This window comes from Chionomys nivalis, chromosome 1 (genome assembly GCF_950005125.1).
Source record: "Chionomys nivalis chromosome 1, mChiNiv1.1, whole genome shotgun sequence".
Lineage (NCBI taxonomy): Eukaryota > Metazoa > Chordata > Mammalia > Rodentia > Cricetidae > Chionomys > Chionomys nivalis.
Window position 1 is genome coordinate 93258879 of NC_080086.1, and position 8972 is coordinate 93267850.

Genomic DNA, 8972 nt, shown 5'->3' on the forward strand with positions numbered 1-8972 from the left:
ATAATGTTTTATAGCTTCATCCATTTTCCTGCAAAATTCAAGAGTTTATTTTTTTCTTCTGTGTAATACTCCATTGTTTAAATGTACCACATTTTTCTTATCCATTCTTTGGTCAAGGGGCATTTAGGTTGTTTCCATATTCTGTCTGTGACAAACAATGCTGCTATGAACATAGTTGAGCACATGTCCTTGTGGCACAATTGAGCATCCTTTGAATATATATCCAAAAGTGGTATTACTGGGTCTTGAGGAAAGTTTTTTCCTAATTTTCTGAGAAATCACCACACTGACATCCAAAGGGGCTATACCAGCTTGTACTCCCACCAGCAATGCAGAAGTGTTCCCTTTAGCCCACGACCTCTCCAGCATAAGTAGTCATCAGAGCTATAGTACTGAAAACAGCCTGGTATTGGCATAAGATCAGACAGGAGGACCAATGGAATGGAATAGAAGACCCGAATTAATCCACATACCTTAGAACACCTAATTTTTGACAAAGAAGCAAAACGAACAAACAAACAAAAAAAAAAACAAATGGAAAAAGAAAGCATATTTAACAAATGGTTCTGGCATAACAGAACATAAACATGTAGAAGAATGAGAATAGATCCATATCTATCACCATGCACAAAACTCAAGGCCTATTCTTAACCAAATAAGAAGACACAGCAGAGCTCACTGCTTCCCACTAGTCCTCCCAACCCAGCAGTATCAGCAACACCCTGTGCTTTCTGATGATAACTATTATTTGATGTGAAGATGTGAAAAGGAATGTCTATGACCACATTAATCCAAACATAAGACTGAGTGATATCAGATTGTAATTTGATTCTGACATTCATTATGACATGAATGAAAATAATAAAATGGTCATGGGGCACTAGATTTTTGAGTCTGTCCTAGGAATTCATTTTTGTGTGTATATGTCAGTGTTTGGGAATTTAGAATAACTGAAAGACAAGGTTCTAAATTATCCTCATAGTGATATATCCTCATCCGAAAAATCACAAGAAGAAAGAGACTGTCAAAAAAAATCAAATTGTTTAATTTTATGTAGGGTGCTTCAAAAGAGTGACTGGATCATATGGCAAATTAGGTAGATTAGGTTAATAACTGTGACATAGGATACTGATTAAGCAAAGATTTGTGAATGTTTTGAGTAGAATTTATCTTAAGAGAATGTGTGGAAACTAAGCTTGACTAAAAAAAATAATACCATGAAATGAATTAACGACACTATTTTTAAAATATACTGGGTATTTAGTAAAGCTACCTGTGTTGGTAAATCTGGAGAGATGGAGAGGTAAAATAGCCCATTCCTTAGTGACTCGAGCCCTATGTGATAACCCAGTAGAAAAGCATATATAAAATACCTCCTTGCTCTTAGCTAACATCTTTAAAGATTGTTTGCAGTCTGTTATTTTGACTTATTATTTCTGTCCTTTGCCTCCAAAATCCTCAATGTGCCTAGCCATATACCAAAGAATGGGATAAGGACATAGGCAGACAGATCCACTTCCGGAAGGAAGAATTAACAGGAGAAAATGCATGCACATGAACAAGTTTCAATGAGAAATATCTGTATTCTGCAGAACTATTTCTTCCCAACACCCAAACATGCACTGAAAATTATGAAGCACAAGGGAAATTCAGAGCCACAGTTAGTATATAAACTAACTTGGATTTTTTACTAAGAGTCTCAAACAAAAGGAAAATCTTCCCAAGGGGAAAACTGGTTCATTTCAACCTTTCCAACAACCTACTGCCTTCCAAAGATCCAAAGTACAGTCTCTAGTGGCCCAACAAGCCATATTACAGCAAACACCTATTTAAAAGAAGATCACTCATTTATACTAAAGGAAAATAAATGTAAGGTCATTGCTCTGTTATCATCTATCATCCAAACCAAAAGTAACGTCGAAGACTTTTGAAATGTTCCCTGCGGACTTGGAGGTATACTTAGAATGAAACCAAGAACTGCTTTCAGGAAACACAAACCTGACTCTAAAAATGGAAGCTCTAATTCTGATAATTATGACCTCATGAACTCTGCAACTTCAGTAGAATTGCTATGCCTAAAAACTTCTGAATCCAGAAGTGCTTTTAGAGTAGGGATTAAGAGAGCTCCAGCTACCAGAGCCCTGGAGAAACACATAAGAATGGGAGAATCTCACCCAAAGCCAGTCTGGTCATGGTTGGAATGCCTCCCCAAATTAGTATTCATGAGGGTGTCTCTGACAAATGGAGTTATTATCCACAGATGCTGTAAACATAAATCAGGAGGATATCATCAATAATGTTGTATTCTCTTTGTCCTCATCGTGTTTACAGATCTTGCTTTGAACAGCACATAAATACTTAGAGCATATTGTGGGAAACATGCCACTCATCTTATTAGCTTCCTCGGGCTCCAAGCTCTGACGCTGATCATCCCCTGACAGTGTTTGCCAACAACAAAAGGAGCCTATTGATCACATTGCTCCTGCCTTTGGCAGCCTTTCTGCCCACGATTACCTTGCATCACTTGCCTTAAGTCAAATGTCACACAACAACTTACAAGGGATGTATCTATCTAGCAGAGCAAAATACAGTAGTGTCAGTTTCACTGAAAGAAAATCCTTTGGTATTATGAATTGCTTGGAATTTAAATTTTTATTCCCTGGCATGTATGAACAGAAAACAGTAGCGCTTGTGTGGCAAGCCTTAAATCCACAAATATGTACTCATTTGCAATGCATTGTCGGAAGAGTTTGCAGAATCCCAGATATCTTGGAAGCTGACCCATCAGTCATCCTCGGAGTCATTCTCTTATGAACAGTTTTCTCAGCTGGCATTTCCATTCTGTAACAGAGCATCTCTATTGAAATGTCCTGGTAATTTTTCATCTCTGTCTTGGTCTCCATTTGTCTTTTCACTTGAGTTCTGAATAGATACTATGAAAGAAAACATTATTTTGGTTTAAATTGAAAAGTGTACTTCATAGATCAAGGATTTAGGAACATAGCAAGGACATACACATTTTGGGTGACAAACAGGAGGCTTTACTGTTTATTGGCCAGGGGGAAGTCATACCTGTGTGGAATGTTCATAGAGAATATACAATAGCATGCGAGACGTCATTCCCTGTCTTGATATTTCACAGCAGGTCCCCTGTTTCTTAGGATTTGTCCATTCTTGTTAAACTTTTTACAGAGAGACTTATTTCTCTATCTGCTGTAACTCTGGGCAATGTAGCTATGCTGATGCAGATTCTGAGCATTGGTTATTAGTATGGACTTTCAAATCCATTTCCAGCAATAGACATCCCAAAGCATGCAGGAGATTATTGCTCTTTGTAGAATTGCCTAATCTTTATGAATCAGCTTGTGGAAGTCTTGAGCCCTCTGTTATGCCCTACTATTTGCTTAGCATTTGAGGGTGTGGTCCTTCAGACATCTACATATCTTCGTATGAAGTCTTCTTCACATGTGCATGAGTTTTGATTGAGACTGGGAATTAAAGAAACTATGACAAAAGATGTCCTATATTACTGAGGGGCTAAGGGAGAGAGAAAAAGACTCCTTTAAGCCATAAATGAATGTTACTGAAATCCAAATTTTGGACAAAGAAAACCTGAGTACAACAAGGGAGAGATCCTTCATTAAATGCAGATCTCTTTGAATCATCCTGGACACTGCAGAGAATCCACTCTCAAAATGCAAAATAATTGCATTGGTGTCCTCCCCACAATGACCTTATTTCATTATTGTTTCTCTATATAATTCATTAAGTGCCCAATATGCATTTGATTGTCTTCCTATCTCATGCTCCTTGTCCCCCATTCATATCTCTCGCCCCCATGTATGTTTGCGTGTGTGTATTGTTAGAAGTGTAAACCAATTTCCTTATTACTTCTCACAGTTCTTTGATCATTTTCTCTTCCAAAAAATCTTTCCTATGCTACCTCATAAGCCAGTTTGAAGATTAATTGTATTAAGACTGATGTATGCTAGACCTAACTGGTCTGGACTACTTAGTCACTACTTTGTATGGGCTTTCCCTGTCAAGCAGTGGTATATAGTTCATTGATTGGTTGAATCAGTCATTAATTTAATTTATTCATCCCTTCAGAAAATAATTGAGAAACAAATAGGAGCAGGGGTGTTTATATAGAATCTTAGAGTCAGCAGCAGCAACAACAAAATAATCAAGGCTATCATAATCCTTAGTATTATCATGGGCTTTTCTTTTTCTTTTTCCTTTGTAAACATTAATGAGTTAAGCAACCAGGGCTTTATACCCTGAGGACAGAATAGGGTCAAGACACTAGCTGCAGCCATGAAAATAATGGATGCTCTATTGCCCCTGCAAACCTCAGCTTCTTCATCTACCTCTCTCTGTATCCTGAGGATATTTGGTGAATAATTGAAATAATTGCAGAGATGCATATTGAAAGGCTCTTTGTAAATCCAGGGTATTATTGTTGCTATAATTAGGCCATGCACACTATATAGAAATCTTGATTAGAGTACTGCTTTTACAAAAGCCAATTAGCCGGCACAACAATATGTTTCCTGGATGCATTTCTGCGGATTGTTTTATATTTCCTTTTCATGCCTGTCTCCAGAACAGATGCACTGAACTTGCCTCCAAGGAAGACTCAGAACTGTGAAGAGCAAAAGCTGCTGTGTGGCTGAGGGGACATTTCCCTGGGGTAACTGACTTAGAAGGAAATGGATAGTGACCTAAAAACAAGATGTGGGGGAATTTGTTGGTTCTGCTGTGATTATATCAGAAGCAGAGAATCAAGAATATCCAAGGATTCATATAAAGAAATCCTTTAGTCTTCTCTGTCCAGTAATCTCTTTTCTCTGTGTCCAAAGGCCCTTCCAGGTACTCCATCGTATGGATTTGCCTTGGTCTCTGATCACTGTTTGGTATGTTTATCTTTCCAACTAGAACAGCATCTCCTTCTGGGGGGAAAGTATGTCTTATTTGTATTTCTCCACTTGTAGAAAGAAAGTGATAATAAAATATTTGTTTTTCTTTAGAGAGGTAGTTCTTTCTTGTAAGATTCATTTCTGTTTTGATTCAGGTGTGTGTTTGGGAGAGTGTGTGTTTAGTTATGTACACATGCATGCAGATACCTATAGAGGCCAGAAAAGGCTGGAACTAGAGTCACAGGTGATTGGGAATCTTTTGATTTGGATGTTGAGAACTGAAACTCAGGTCCTCTGCAAGAGCCAATTCTTAACCACTGAGCCATCTCTCTAGCCCCAAAGAGGTAGTTCTTAAGTCTTCTAAATCTCAAAATCCTGTGACTTCATTGTCTCTTGCCGAAATAAAATATTTCTAAATAAGGAATGCTTAATAAAATTTCAAGAAATGTGATGGGCTTCTGCTCCTTAAAATAAATACCCTACAAGACATGTTGTTTCAAGCCTATAACTCCAATATTCTGAGGACTGAGGAAGATGCATCAGTAACTCAAGCCTGAACTCCATAGTGCAATCTTATGTCAAAACAGTCATATTCCCTTCTTTCAGATTTCTGCAGGATCTCCACCTCCTCTCACCCACTCCTCAAAATGTTCTTCAGATTTGGATGTGAGCCATACTAAGACAACCACAGCCTTGCACCCGAATTCTGGTAGCACACAATATAATCTGTTTGTCTCTAGAATACCTTGTTCAAATGATTGGCAAGGCCTTCAAAGTACAAATGTTTCTAAAGTCTGCCAAGAAAGAAGAATATGTGGACACCTGGTCCAGCACATAGCATCATTGTGTGAACTACAATAATCTACACAGAGAAACATTAGGCAGAATAGAATCTAGGACTTTTCTTAACCCAAAAGTCACTTCTTCGGGAAATTCTCCTTGGTGACTGAATCCACGTACTTCTATTGCACCAGCCATGTGCTGATCCCAGATTTCTCTATTATAAGCATGAAATGATTCCCATCAGAAGCCAAGGGTAGAAGAAAATATCACAGGAATTCGGAAGGATGATCACAGCACATATCCCCCACTTCCACTCCATGATAAGAGGGCACTCAAGAACCCCCATTTTCTGTGTTAAATCAAGTCTCTTCTAAGGGCTAAGGGATGCTGGATTGATTTTTCTAAATAGGCAGTATGAAAAATAAAAATAATATTACAAGCTTAGCATAGGAAAGGCATGGCTATAATCTCCGTTGCATTGTCATGCTCACTAAAATCCTCTGATAGAAATGTGGTTTTCTTCTGGTTTGCAAACGAGAAAACAAAACATAGTAGAGACAAACTCAGGCTGACTCACTCGAGTCGTGCTGGGGAGCCTCGCACAAGCTGCATGGCTGGCTAATTATGACATTTCCCCTTCCGTCTTTCCCCTGGCCAAGTGAGAAGCACTGAGGCAGGACTCTTGCTGGAAGACAGAAAAAAACCCATCCATCTGGAGAAACAGTCCCATCTTCCGAATCTTCCAATTATCTTTCACCCTCCCCACACCCTCTGCCATTTCCTGTAATACTGCTCATGATTAGAAAACACAGGTCCTCATTAAAGTCCATCTCTCCATCCTATTGGCACAAATTAAGACTAGCAGTGGCCCGTGCAGTGAACTCAGTAGGATCCTAGTTAATCATTTTTGCAAATTGAAAAATAGGCTGGTTCTTCATAAGCACCATCTGTACCTTCAGGACATTTTTTTTATTAACACTTTCTCTCCTGGGTCATCATTCCTCATAAAAATAACAGAAACAACAGTTTCAAAGATTCTCATCTGGCCTCTGGGAGTTTTGCAAAGGGATTTGGGCAGCTAGCAGCCTTTCTGGCCATTGTGGTAAGCAGTGAACTCTCTAAGACACCGGCTATTGTTTTCAAATTACAGGTAAGGCAGTATAGGCACAGGGGCTTGAAAGTAATATTCCCACTTATTGAGCAAAAGTTTTTGAGTGATCACTGTGTTCCTAGCTTTAAGTTTTTTCACACATACAAGAGCAAACCAGATTGGAGAGAGATGGGATGCTGGGGTAGACCTTGATGTCAAAAAGACTTCCTTCTGGAAAAACAAGCCAAAGCCCTACACATTTCATATGTAAGTCAGATATTGTCCTAAGGTATGCATTGTATAGGTCTGTGTATTTGCTTAAAATTATGAGATTTTTACTGAAGCTCACCCTACTTGGGATTTGAGAAGAGTAAGAGGCAAACATGGTAAACACTTAAACCAAGGTCACAGTGGATGAGAATTAGTACTAACCTTCAACTCCACACAGTTCTGTTGACAGAGGGTGTGTTCTTAATTTACATCTTATTCCTCATACTGTAGAGTCACTGACCACTCGACAAGTGTTGGGGGTACATTCCTAGACACTAGGTAGAGATTTTTCAGCAACCAACTTTCTGGAAGAAAAGACAAATGTAGTGATCATATTTCTTTGTCTCTCAAAGAACTTTGTTTATTCCCCATCTCCTGATGGGGTACAAGGCTTGGGTATACATTTAAAACTGGTTCAAGTCCAGACTCCTCTGGTGTGTGTGTGTGTGTGTGTGTGTGTGTGTGTGTGTGTGTGTTCTGTGTGTTGTAGGGAGAAAGAGAGAGAGAGATTTATTACTATATCTAGTAAATATCATCATTGTTATTTACAGTATCAAGTCAATGGCTCTTAGTAAGCAACCACTGATAATCCTTCTTCCTCTTCCCCTATCTAGGTCTTACCTCACAAAATTTCCACAGACTCCCCAGACAGTGCCAGAATCTGGAGATTTATCAGACATTCAAACCCACGAACCTATACTGTGCCTTTCCAATGTGAACCACAACACTATAAAAGGAGCTCAGAAGCAAAGAAAAACAAACTGACTTTTGACACTTAGAGATGATGGACCTGCCAAGGGAGGAATTGCAAATTCTGAGAAAAGGTGCGGTAGCATAGGACATTCTTCACACACTGGTTTGTTTTCCTGTTGGGTAGCTTATGATTCTTCCTTCTTTGTATTTGGGGCCATGAGTGTCATTCCACAAGTTCTTAGCTTACCCATGATTACATTCCTTCTGAGAGAGATTTCAAGCATGCTCACCCTGAATAGTTGGGTTTTCTGCATGGGCTTTCACTCTGCAGCCAGACTCTTTTACAGACCAAAGCACTAGAGAATTTGCTTCTCTAAAAATAATCCCTAACCCATAAGATATAGGAGTTGGTGGATAGTCTTTGTGGTTTTTTGCCCCTTGATGAGACACAACTGAATTACATCCAATGGCAGTTCAGAGGATCCTCAGGAATACTGGGGCCATGATGATAATGATAACCTGCTTCTAAATGTATCATACCATTGGTGTCCCCAAAATTTCTGTCATCTCTACCCCTTTTGGATTTATGCTTATTCAGGCTTCCACCTGAAGAAGGCAACATCACCTAAGTCTTTACCTCAAGAGTTTCCTTTGAGATTATGCAAAACAGGATCAGTTGGAAAAGATCACAATTTAAGGAAACCTGCCATTCTTTCTCACAAAATAAGTAGTTAAGTTCCCTGCAACTTCAACAGTTTAACGTAAATATCTCATACGCCCTCATTACATTTCAACCTTGGTTAAGAGGCTAGCCAATGACTACTTACTTGATGGTGGCCTGAAGCTTGCTGCTATTGATAGGCAATGGAAGCCATGACTCAGGTCCAGTCCGGATGACACTGATAAATTTCAGAGAGGAAAAGGATGATTTTTGTGCCCTGATTAGAGAATGAACAAAGGAGACAAAAAGCAGGAGGGCATCTAAGAGGCAGCTGCTCTGTGTGTTTCAAGAGTTTAGAGACAGTAGGAGGGACTAGGGACTGTAAATAATGGAGCTCTCTCCAGATATAGCCTGGGTAGGCTTCCAGCAGTCTAGGGTTTACAAGATGTAAATTGCCTCCGGCTTTGCTTTCCATCAATTCTGGTCACAGCATGTTAAGCTCAGTATAGAGAAGGGAACATCCAGGAAAGACTAGCCAAGCACATCAAGTTACAAA

The 8972-nt window shown here is 39.2% G+C and overlaps 1 long non-coding RNA gene across 1 annotated transcript; it reads right to left on the reverse strand.

The window, feature by feature from the left end:
* Positions 1-2485: 2485 nt before the first annotated feature.
* Positions 2486-8762, reverse strand: LOC130884866 (uncharacterized). Its single transcript, XR_009058118.1, has 4 exons — positions 8583-8762; positions 7225-7367; positions 6280-6387; positions 2486-2933 (listed from the first exon to the last, which is right to left on the reverse strand). It is a non-coding gene; the product is annotated as an uncharacterized LOC130884866 (long non-coding RNA).
* Between the last annotated feature and the right edge of the window lie 210 nt (positions 8763-8972).